Source organism: Eumetopias jubatus, unplaced genomic scaffold (genome assembly GCF_037043125.1).
Source record: "Eumetopias jubatus isolate StellerSeaLion01/CBP00866 unplaced genomic scaffold, mEumJub1_p1.0 scaffold_16, whole genome shotgun sequence".
Classification (NCBI taxonomy): Eukaryota; Metazoa; Chordata; class Mammalia; order Carnivora; family Otariidae; genus Eumetopias; species Eumetopias jubatus.
The window spans coordinates 11,168,254-11,180,337 of record NW_028274822.1 but is presented as its reverse complement, the minus strand read 5'-3'; the positions used below and the strand labels follow the sequence as shown (position 1 = coordinate 11,180,337).

The window sequence follows — 12,084 nt, the reverse complement described above, 5'->3', positions numbered from 1 at the left end:
TTGGCTCTTTCCACAATTTGGCTATTGTGGACATTGCTCCTATGAAAACTGGGGTGCATATGGCCCTTTTTTCACTACATCTGCGTCTTTGGGCTAAATGCCCAGTAGTGCAATTGCTGGGTCATAGGGTAACTCTATTTTTAATTTTCTGAGGCAATGCCACACTGTTTTCCAAAGTGGCTGTCCCAACTTAGATTCCCACCAACAGTGTAAGAGGGTTCCCCTTTCTCCACAACTTCTCCAACATTTGTCATTTCTTGCCTTGTCAAGTTTTGCCATTCTAACTGGTGTAAGCTGGTATCTCAGTGTGGTTTTGATTTGAATTTCCCTGATGGCTAATGATGATAAACATTTTTTCATGTGTCTGTTAGCCATTTGTGTGTCTTCTTTGGAGAAGTGTCTATTCATGTCTTCTGCCCATTTTTTGACTTGATTATTTCTTTTTTGGGTGTTGAGTTTGAGAATTCTTAATAGATCTTGGATATCAGCCCCTTATCTGTAGTGTCATTAACAAATATCTTCTCCCATTCGTGGGTTGTCTCTTTGTTTTGTTGACTGTTTCCTTTGCTGTGCAGAAGCTTTTTATCTTGATGAAGTCCCAAAAGTTTATTTTTGCTTTTGTTTCACTAGCCTTTGGACATGTATCTAGAAAGAAGTTGCTGTGGGTGATATCAAAGAGGTTACTGCCTATGTTCTCCTCTACGATTTTGATGGATTCCTGGCTCACATCCATTTTGAGTTTATCTTTGTGTATGGTGTTAGAGAATGGTTAAGTTTCATTCTTCAGCATGTGGCTGTCCAATTTTCCCAGCACCATTTATTGAAGAGACTGTCTTTTTAACATTGCATCTTTTTTCCTGCTTTGTCGAAAATTATTTGACCATAGAGTTGAGGGTCCATATCTGGGCTCTCTATTCTGTTCCATTGGTCTATATGTCTGTTTTTGTGCCAGTACCATGCTGTCTTGGTGATCACTGCTTTGTAATATAGCTTCAAATTGGGCAACGTGATGCCCCCAGCTGTTTTTCTTTTTCAACATTTCCTTGGAGATTAAGGGTCTTTTCTGATTCCATACAAATTTTAGGATTGTTTGTTCCAGCACTTTGAAAAATGACATTGGAATTTTGATCTGGATGGCATTGAAGGTATAGATTGCTCTGGGTAGCATAGACATTTTAACAATGTTTATTCTTCTGATCCATGAGCATGGAATGTTTTTCCATCTTTTTGTGTCTTCACTTTCTTTCATGAGTGTTCTGTAGTTCCTCGAGTATAGATCCTTTACCTCTTTGGTTAGGTTTATTCCGAGGTATCTTATGGTTTTTGGTGTTATAGTAAATGGAATTGTTTCTCTAATTTCTCTTTCTACAGTTGCATTGTTAGTGTATAAGAAAGCAACTGATTTCTGTGCATTGATGTTGTATCCTGCCACATTACTGAATTACTGTATGAGTTCTAGTAATTTGGGGGTGGAGTCTCTTGGGTTTTCCACATAAAGTATCATGTCATCTGTGAAAAGAGAGAGTGTGACTTCTTCTTTGCCAATTTGAATAAATTTTATTTCTTTTTGTTTTCTGATTACTGTTGCTAGGACTTCTAGTACTATGTTGAACAACAGTGGCAAGAGTGGGCATCCTTGACGTATTCCTGATCTTAAGGGAAAGGCTCTCAACTTTTCCCCATTGAAGATGATATTTGCTGTGGGTTTTTCATAGATGATTTTATGAACTTGAGGAATGTTTCCTCTATCCCTATACTCTAAAGAGTTTTAATCAGGAAGGATGCTGTATTTTGTCAAATACTTTTTCAGCATCAATTGAGAGGACCATATGGTTCTTCTCTCTCTTATTAATGTATTCTATCACATTGATTGATTTGCGAATGTTGAACCACCCTAGCATCCTGGGGGTAAATCCCACTTGGTCGTGGTGGATGATCCTTTTAGTGAATTGTTCGATCCTATTAGCTAGGATTTTGTTGAAGATTTTGGAATCCATATTCATCAGGGATATCAGTCTAAAATTCCCCCTTTTTGATGGGGTCTTTGCCTGGTTTGGGGATTAAGGTAATGCTGGCCTCATAGAATGAGTCTGGAAGCTTTCCTTCTGTTTCTATTTTTTGAAAGAACTTCAGGAGAATAGGTATTATTTCTTCTTTGAATGTTTAGTAGAATTCCCCAAGGAATCCATCAGGCCCTGGACTCTTGTTTTTTGGAAGATTTTTTGATCGCTGCTTCAATCTCGTTATTGGTTATTGGCCTATTCAGGTTGTCAATTTCTTCCTGTTTCAGTCTTGGGAGTTTATAGGTTTCCAGGAAGGCATCCATTTCATCCATGCTCAGCTTATTGGCATATAGTTGTTGATAATAATTTCTAATAATTGTTTATTTCCTTGGTGTTAGTCATGATCTCTCCCCTTTCATTCATAATTTTATTCATTTGGGTCCTTTCTCTTTTCTTTTGGATAATTCTGACCAGTGGTTTATCAATCTTATTAATTCTTTCAAAGAACCAGCTTTTTGTTTCATTGATCTGAGCTACTGTGTTTCTGGTTTCTAATTCATTGATCTCTGCTCTAATCTTAATTATTTCTCTTCTAACGTGTGGCTTAGGCATCATTTGTTGCTTTTTCTCTAGTTCTTTAGTTGGTGTAGAGTTAGTTGGTGAATTCAGGATTTTTCTATTTTTTTTGAGTGATGGCTATGTTTTTCCCCCTTAGGACAGCCTTTGCAATATCCCATAGGTTTTAGACTGATGTGTTTTCATTCTCATTGGTTTCCATGAATTGTTTAAGTTCTTCTTCAATTTCCTGGTTGACCCAAACATTCTTGAGCAGGGTGTTCTTTAGCTTCCAAGTGTTGAAATTTCTTCCAAATTTTTTCTTGTGATTGAGTTCCAGTTTTAAAGCATTATGGTCTGAGACTATGCAGTGAGTAATCTCAATCTTTTGGTATCGGTTGAGACCTCATTTGTGACCCAGTATGTGGTCTATTCTGGAGAAAGTTCCATGTGTGCTCTTGAAGAATGAGTATTCTGTTGTTTTAGGGTGGAATGTTCTGTATATATCTATGAGGTCCATCTGGTTCAGTGTGTCATTCAAAGATCTTGTGTCTTTGTTGATTTTCTCCTTAGATGATCTATTGTTGAGAGTGGAGTATTGAAGTCTCCTACAATTAACATATTCTTATCAATATGACCATTTTGGTTAACAGTTGGCTTATGTAGTTGGCTGCTCCAAAGTTGGGGGCATAGATTTTTACAACTGTTAGGTCCTGTTGTTGGATAGACCCTTTAAGAATGATATTGTGTCCTTCCTCTAACTACAGTCTTTAGTTTAAAATCTAATTTTTCTGATATAAGAATTGCTACCCCAACTTTCTCTTGAGGTCCGTTGGCATGGAAGATGGATCTCCATCCCTTCACTTTCAGTCTGGATGTATCTTTAGGTTCAAAATGAGTCTCTTGTAGACAGCATATGGATGGGTCCTGTGTTTTTATCCAATCTTCAACCCTGTGCTATTTTATGGGAGCATTTAGGCCATTCACATTGAGAGTGATTATTGAAAGATATGAATTAATTGTCATCATGTTGCCTGTGAAGACCTTGTTTTTATATATTGTCCCTGTAAATTTCTTTTCTATATCACTCTTGGGGTCTTTCTTCTTTTATAGAACCCCCCTTAATATTTCTTGCAGGGCCATCTTAGTGGTCACATATTCTTTTAGTTTCTGCTGGTCTTGGAAGCTCTGCATCTCTCCATTCATTCTAAATGACAGTCTTGCTGGATAAAGTATTCTTGGCTGCATGTTCTTCTCATTTAGTACCCTGAATATGTCTTGCCAGGCCTTTCTGGCTTGCTGGGTCTCTGTGGATAGGTTTGACGTTATTCTGATGTTCCTCCCTCTGTACATAAGGAAACTCTTCCCCCTAACTGCCCTTAAGATGGTTTCCTTGTTCTAAGATTTGCGAGTTTTACTATTACATGCCAGGGCATTGGCCTGTTTTCCTTGATCTTGGGAGGGGTCCTCTCTGCCTCTCGGACACGAATGTTTGTTTCATTCCCCAGATTAGGGAAGTTCTCAGCTACAATTTGCTTAAATATATCTTCTAATCCTCTCTCTCTCTCCACCCCATCAGGGATTCCAATAATTCTGACATTGGAACATTTTATGGTGTCACTTATTTCTCTGATTCTATTTTCTTGGATTCTGAGTTGTTTTTCCCTGGCTTCCTCTTTTCCCTTTTTGTCTATTAATTTGTCTTCTAGGTCAGTAATTCGTTCTTCTGCCTCACTTACCCTAGCTGTTAGATTATCTAGATTAGATTGGCTCTCATTGATAGCATTTTTAAGTTCTGCCATTCAGCTTTCATTTCTACTCTTAGAGATTCTATGTTGCCATTAATTGATTTCTCCATTCTATCTATTGTTTTCACAATTGCTAGCCAGAATTCCATCTCTGACATCTTGGTTATATCTGAATCCATTTGTAAATCTGTGGCATAAGTCATTGTCTCTGAGTCTATCCTATTTTGGGGGTTCCTCCTCCTAGTCATTCTGTTGAGGGGTGGTTGAGGGAATGTATAGAGTCCAAATTATTGACCACAACCCAAGCACGATGAACCTGTTTTCTAGGGACCTTAGTGTTGCTGGCCTCTTGTTTTCCCAGCCTGTCTTCTGAGGGAGGGGCTTGCGCTGTTCCTCAGGCAACCCTGTTTGGGCAGAGTTGCCCTGCCCCCTGTGGTGGGGAATGGGCTCAGTGAACACAGGTTTTTTTGGGGCTTTTATTCTCTGGTGTCTTTCTGCATCTCTTTGGAGAGTCAGAGCAAAAGGGACCATTTCCAACCCTCTGCCTCAGAGCACAGAGATCACAGTCGCAGTCTGTTCTTCAGTGAGCTCTCTAGGCCACATTATCTCCATTTCTGTCTATGCTGCTATAAACTGCAGCATCCTGGGTTGTGTGCCCCTCAGCAGTGCTCCCAGTCCTTGCCTCCAGGTCGGGGCACGTCTCTGCCGTTTGTGCTTCTAAAACCTCCAGCTGCCCCCGGTTTGCAGGTGCAGCCCCGCCACTCCGGATTTCCATCTGAGGGGCTGCCCTAAAGTCCTTTCCCTGTCGCTACCGGTCTGTGAGTCTGTGTCCCATCCCCAGCACAGGAGGATATCGCTCACCAGCAGTGTAGGATCCCCACATCCAGGCTCCCTCCCCCTGCTGTTTATCCTCCAATATCTGCCTGCAGAATCATGACTCCCCGCTCTGTACCTTGAAACCCACCGTCCTGCGATATTCTGGTTTGCAGAGATCCAGATCTTCTTACATCTCAGGCTGATTGCATGGGTGTTCAGAGTGGTCTGGTAGATATCCAGCTCAATTCTGGGGACTGGTTGGAATACAGTCCCCTACTCCTCTATCATCTTTTCCCCACTCCAATCCTAATTTAAGTCTAGTGGAGAGCAGTCGTCCAAATTCCTCCCCAGAGACAGATTTGCCAGTGACCTTCCTGTAGTTTGAGAGAAAATGGGTGTCTGTGGCACACAAAATTGTCTTCAGGGACAGCTGGCCAGCTGGCTGCCAGGGACCCCCAAAGGGCATTCACCTTGGGGAGTTCTTTGCAGTGCAGGTGCTCTACTTAACTCAAATCTTAATGTGCTCTTGGATGCAACCCCTCTTCATTTTGCTTCCTTTTATAAAAATTGATATTTTTATTTTAAAACAATTTTAATTTTTGTACAATATTTATAGCAGTTCATAATGAGCAACAGTGCTTTGTCAACAAAATATCTGTATCTTTCATTATTATCTTGTATATAACCATGTGAATGCTCCAAGAGGTTGGAATTTTTCCCCTTCACTTTAAAATAGACTTTCTCAATTTCCTTATAATATCTATGAATGTTTTTCTTTTCTATCAGAATGGCAGTGAGGGTTTATGAATTGTCTTGATTTTTGTAGGAGAAAGAAAATAATCTCTGAAGAGCACTATTTCATAAAAATATCCACATAGCTAAAATAATATAATCTTTGTTTCCAGGTTTACACTCTCAAATATGAAACTAAAAATGGAGATTCTAGAGTTTATTCATGTCATGACCGTTTATATGCATGGTACACATTGCCTCAAAACTTATATTTTTAATAGTACAATGCAGGCAATTGAACTGACAGACTCTGGTAGTTACTTTTAGAGAAAGTTCATGAGGTCACACCATTTAGATACGCTTATTTATGGTTTATTTACATATGTGCAAATTAAAAGGAAATCTCATTTAGAAAGGAGTTTAGGGGCTAGCTGAGGCCCTACCAGTCAATTGCAGTAGCAATAAACTTGCAGGTGAATACTACTTTAGTATTTCTAAATCTAGATTTCCTCCTACCCCAGCAACAGCCCAGCCAATGGGAGATAGTCACAAATCAGTCAGTGAAAAGCCACTATACTTCCACCCCATATTACTCCAATGGACTCTTGGTTCATAAAAGCTCCTCCCAACTCCCTTATTTTCTCTATAAAAGAATATTCCTTTCCTTTGTTCATGAAACTTGCCTTTGATTTTGCCATAGTTTGCTTGTCCTAGGTTGTAGTTATCTGCCATTCCTGAATAAACCCATCTTTTGCTGGTAAAATAACTGGTAGTTTTATTTTTAAGGTTAACACATAATTAAATATCAATTACATTTTACTAATATAGGTATCATAGAAAATTAAGATGTAGTAAGAAGACAAAGGATGAGTGTTTTCGATAGCTTAAAAGAATCCGTTACAAAGGATCAAGAAAGTTTGAAGGAGATGGTATTGGAAATAGACATTTGATGATGTAACTTTTTTAAAGAGTGAGCATTCAAGGAAAGTATTCTAAATAAAGAGAACAAAGTAGAAGTGTAGGTAAATTCAGAAATATTAAAGAAAAGGGGGAAATTTAGTCTGACATGATGGTTGTTTTAAATGAGAGTAATAGGATATAATGTAAAAATGTTATGAGCCAGATGGTGGAAGGTCAAGAACACCCATGTGAGGTCTTAGCTCTTGATTTTGAAGACACAGGTCAGGTATTGCTTGTGTTTGAAGAGGAATCTAGCTCTAAACAGTAGGAAAATTTTTCCTCCAGGCACATAATCCCAATGATTTGCTATAGAATGTTCCAGAACAGGAAAGCCCATGGGGTAGAAGTGAAGCAATGATTTGGCTAATGCCTTAATTTTGATCCCATTGTTTATAAATATTTTATTGAAATAATTAGTAGTGGTCACAGGTGGCAATTGTTCCTCTAATGTACACTCTGTGCTTAGGAGCAGAAAATTGAAAATTGTTATATACTATAAACATCCTTTGCCTATGTGCTCTCCACATCCAGTACTACAGCCCCCTGTGCATCTTCCTTTTTTAGGGCTGTATCAGGAAGAAAACAAAAACATGAAACTCAAGAGTCCTCCTAAGTATCAAAAGATGGTCATTTCAGTGAATTATAGCAACCACATTGTGATTTGGTACCACCCAATTGGTGCTCCTTACAATATTTAATATAGTTTTATTCTTATGGTGGCTCACAATTCTTAAGGTTTCAAAAATATGTCATACATTTTTCTAACATCCCACAAATCCCTCAGGAGGAAGGAATTAGCTTGATAATTTACAAAGTTTATTTTGAATACAAACTTGACACAGCTAGAAAAGACATTTCTAATACTACATCTTGGTATCGTCCTGGATAAACTTGTAGATAAAGCAAGAGTGTAGTGATTTGAAGTAGAGAGTTGAGAAAGTATCATCTCTGAGCAATACTCAATTGCAAAAGAAAAAGCCATAAAATACAACATGGTATAACTTATAGCAAATTTATCTTACTGGAAATCATATGGAAATATTTGACACTATATGATAAATATAATTGTAGTTTAACAACTGTAGGTGCTTTCCTAAAATATAAGTTTTTTTCCTTCATATCAGTATAATGGGGAACATATTTAATAAGCTAACATACTGTGGACCTATTTGACACATCTCTTTGAATCGAGATGAATAAGTATCTAACCACCTACCCATATATATTTAAATTAGCAATAATTTTTGGAGCATTAAATTATGTTTTTATAATATGCTAACATAAAAATGTTATATATTTCCCCTAATTCAATGCTCTGTCACTAAACTAAGGAAGGGAATAATATTGGCTAGTTTGCCTTCTTGTTATACTTTAGAAATCCTATAAGAATCAAACTATGGGGTGGCTTTATGGATTTATCTACCCTGCCCACAATGCTTCTGTTAAAAGCCTCTGTGGGATTACAAAATGCTGTATTTACCACAATGGTATTCCACTCAGATTACCTCTGGCAAGGAATTTATTTTAGAGCAGATAGTGTGGCAATGGGTTCTTTCTCTTGGAAATCACTATGTTATCCATAATTCTGAAGCAACTGGCCTGATAGAACCGTGAAACAGACTTTTAAGGATTTAGTTCTTTTACCAACTATGTGTCCACCTCCTAAAGGGTAGTATGACGAGTTCCAAGATGCAGCCTATGTTCTGAATCAGTGATTAAAATATGTTGTTTGTCCTGCAGCCAGGATTAAAAGATCTAGGAACCAGTGAGGTGAAAATGAAAATGGATTCTTTCATTACTCTTCTAGAGACCAACTAGTGAGATGTTTGTTTCCTATTCTCATGACTTTTGCCTTTACTGGTCTGGTAATCTTAATTTCCAAGGGGAAAATGCTTCTATCAAAGGGCAAGACAATGATTCCATTAAACTGTAAGTTGAGACTTCCACCTGGCCACTTTGGTTTTCTCATGACAGTGAATCAACGGGTAAACAGAAGTGTTAGTGTGCTGGCTAGGGTGATCAATTCTGATTTCAAAGGGAAATTGGGTTGCTTCTGTATAACATCAGTAAGATGAATGTCTGGAATTTAGAAGATATGTTAATAGTAAACCTTCTATCTTTGTATTTAAATTACAATATATCAAAGGACAAGTGTGATTTGTCTAGGAAAAGAATGCACATCACCCAAAAATGGATTAAGGAACTGTGCATCCTCTTTAAGGGGACAGATTATATTTTCTCTCAGCTCTATCAGGGATGTTTGAATCCCATTAGGTGCAAGCATGATTGTGTTATTGTCTTCTCTGTAAATTCATAAGGATTGAAGGAAGTGCCAAGTTGACAAGAAGTAGACTGTGATGGCTATATTATAGGTCAATATAGTTAAGCTGGTAATACTTTACCATGCATTTGATTTCCTCTATGATCCATGAAAGAAATTTACATAAGATTTGAAAGAAAAGAAGGAAAAGCCATTTTATATAAAGTTTGGAGCTAGGCACTAAGTAAAGTGACACCTACAAATTGTCGTGGGTTGGCTTCATCATCTTGTTGGCTTGAGGTACATATAGGCACACTCGTCCTCTTTTGGCTTCTCTGGGTACTGACCCATGCATGTGAACAGTTCTGTGTTGAAAAATACTATTCTACTGAATGTCAGATGAGATGACAGGAAACGTGGTTTCCACTTTTTTCTCATGGGTACTAGTTTATTCTTGTAGGTTCTAGTTTGCCCTTATTAACCCTCCAGATCACATTCCATTCTCCTTCCCTGCCATCAGCCTGACTGACCAGATGGAGAGAACTTGTGACTTTTTCTTAAAAAATATTTTATTTATTTGACAGAGAGAGAGGGAGAGCACAAGTAGGGGAGCAGCAGGCAGAGAGAGAGGGAGAAACAGGCTCCCCGCTGAGCAGGGAACCCGAGACGGAGCTTGATCCCAGGACCCTGGGATCATGACCTGAGCCGAAGGCAGACGCTTAACCGACTGAGACACCCAGGCACCCCAGGACTTGTGACTTTTTACTTTTTACCCTAAATTAAGTCTAATTTTTATAATAAACTTCTTATTTTGTATCACTCATGGGTCACTCTAACCATACCTTGACTGACAATTTATAATGTTTTTTAAAAGATTTGAGAGAGAGAGAGTGAGAGTGCACCCACGTATGAAAGTGGAGGAAGAAGCAGAGGGAGAGAATCTTCCAGCAGACTCCCCCCTTAGCTGGAGCTTGAGGCAGGGCTCAATCTTACCACCTATAAGATCAAGACCTGAGCAGAAACCAAGAGTCTGCTCAACCAACTGAGCCACCTAGGTGCCTATATATATATATATATATATATATATATATATATATATATATAAATGATGTGAGAGAGAGAGTGGAGAGGGGGAAGGGCAGAGGGAGAAGGAGAAAATCTCAAGCAGAGTCTCCACTGAGCATGGAACTCAGGAGGGACAAGATCTCACGACCACGAGATTATGATCTGAGCCAAAACCAAGAGTTGGATGCTCAACTGACTGAGCCACCCAGGCGTCCCTATAATATTTTTGTGAAAAAGACTTCTATGAACACATCTACAAGGTCTTTAGAACGTATAAATCAAAAAGAAAAAAAAAAGAGCAAAAGTCAGCAATTAAGACCAGAGAATCAAACAAAACTTGAAATCAAAATTGTAACCTCTGTATACCGTATATTTTCTCAGCCCACCATTTTACCCACAATATTGCTGCCAAAACCAACCAACTGCAGTTGTACACTGGCAGCCTTCTACTTCAGTATATACCGCAGATGTCACTCAGAACACCTCTGCAGGTACTCTCTCAGTTATCATGACCTTGCACAAAATGGAAATATAAGTGAATTAACGTCTTTGAGGCAACTCTTGCTGAAGGGGGTTATCTAGTTATATGATTAATAAATGCTCTTCTAATCTGTCTTTATGGTGGCGAGCTCTGAGGTGTATTCTACAAGACTCTTTAGAAAGTTGTCAGCAAGAGCTCTTCCGCCGCCGTGGTAAATCCAGCTCCAGACAGCACTCCGCCGCCGCTGCTGCCGCGTTCCGGACTGCGCGCCAGCACCCCATGGCCGACTACTCCGCCACCTTGGGGGACACGAACGAGTACAGCATCGTAGAGGAATTCCAGAGGGATCCAAGATCAACGCTAGCAAGAATCAGCAGGATGACGGTAAAATGTTTATTGGAGGCTTGGGCTGGGATACAAGCAAGAAAGATCTGAGTATCTGTCTCGATTTGGGGAAGCTGTAGACTGTACGATTAAAACATCCAGTGACTGGAAGATCAAGAGGATTTGGATTTGTGCTTTTCAAAGATGCTGCTAGTGTTGATAAGGATTTGGAACTGGAAGAACACAAATTGGATGGCAAATTGATAGACCCCCAAAGGGCCAAAGCTTTAAAAGGGAAAGAACCCCCCAAAAAGGTTTGTGTGGGTGGATTGAGCCCAGATACTTCTGAAGAACAAATTAAAGAGTATTTTGGAGCCTTTGGAGAGATTGAAAATATTGAACTTCCCATGGATACAAAAACAAATGAAAGAAGAGGATTTTGTTTTATCACATATACAGAGGAAGGGCCAGTAAAGAAATTGTTAGACAGCAGCTATCAGCAAATTGGTTCTGGGAAGTGTGAAATCAAAGTCGCACAACCCAAAGAGGTATACAGACAGCAACAGCAACAAAAAGGAGGAATAGGTGCTGCAGCTGGTGGACGAGGTGGTACTAGGGGTCCTGGACAAGGTCAGAGCCAAAACTGGAACAAGGATTTAATAGCTATTATGATCAAGGATATGGAAATTACAAGAGTGCCTCTGGTGGTGATCATACTGGGTTAACTGTGGGAACTATGGATACGGACAGGGATGTGCAGACTACAGTGGGCAACAGAGCACTTACCGCAAGGCGTCTCGAGGGGGTGGCAATCACCAAAACAATTACCAGCCATACTAAAGGAGGACGTTGGAGAAAACAGGAGGAGATTGCTAAAGTTAACCCATGTTGCAGGACAACACTGAAGACTGGTCTTCTGTTGATCTAAGATGATTATTTTGTAAAAGCCTTTCTAGTGTACAAGACACAACTGTGTCCAACTGTATATAGCCGCCAATTAGCTTTCTTCGTTTTTACTTTGTCTTCTGCTATGTGTGCTATGACTCGATGTGGATTTGTGTTTATACAAATTTTATTTGTATGATTTCATGTTAAACCTCAAATGCTTCCTTATGAGATTGTTTTTCTGTGTCAGGTACT

General features: G+C 39.1%; 1 pseudogene; it reads left to right on the top strand.

The window, feature by feature from the left end:
* The first annotated feature begins 10,725 nt into the window (after nt 1–10,725).
* Nucleotides 10,726–11,785, top strand: LOC114208833 (heterogeneous nuclear ribonucleoprotein D-like pseudogene; annotated as a pseudogene).
* The last annotated feature ends 299 nt before the right edge of the window (nt 11,786–12,084 follow it).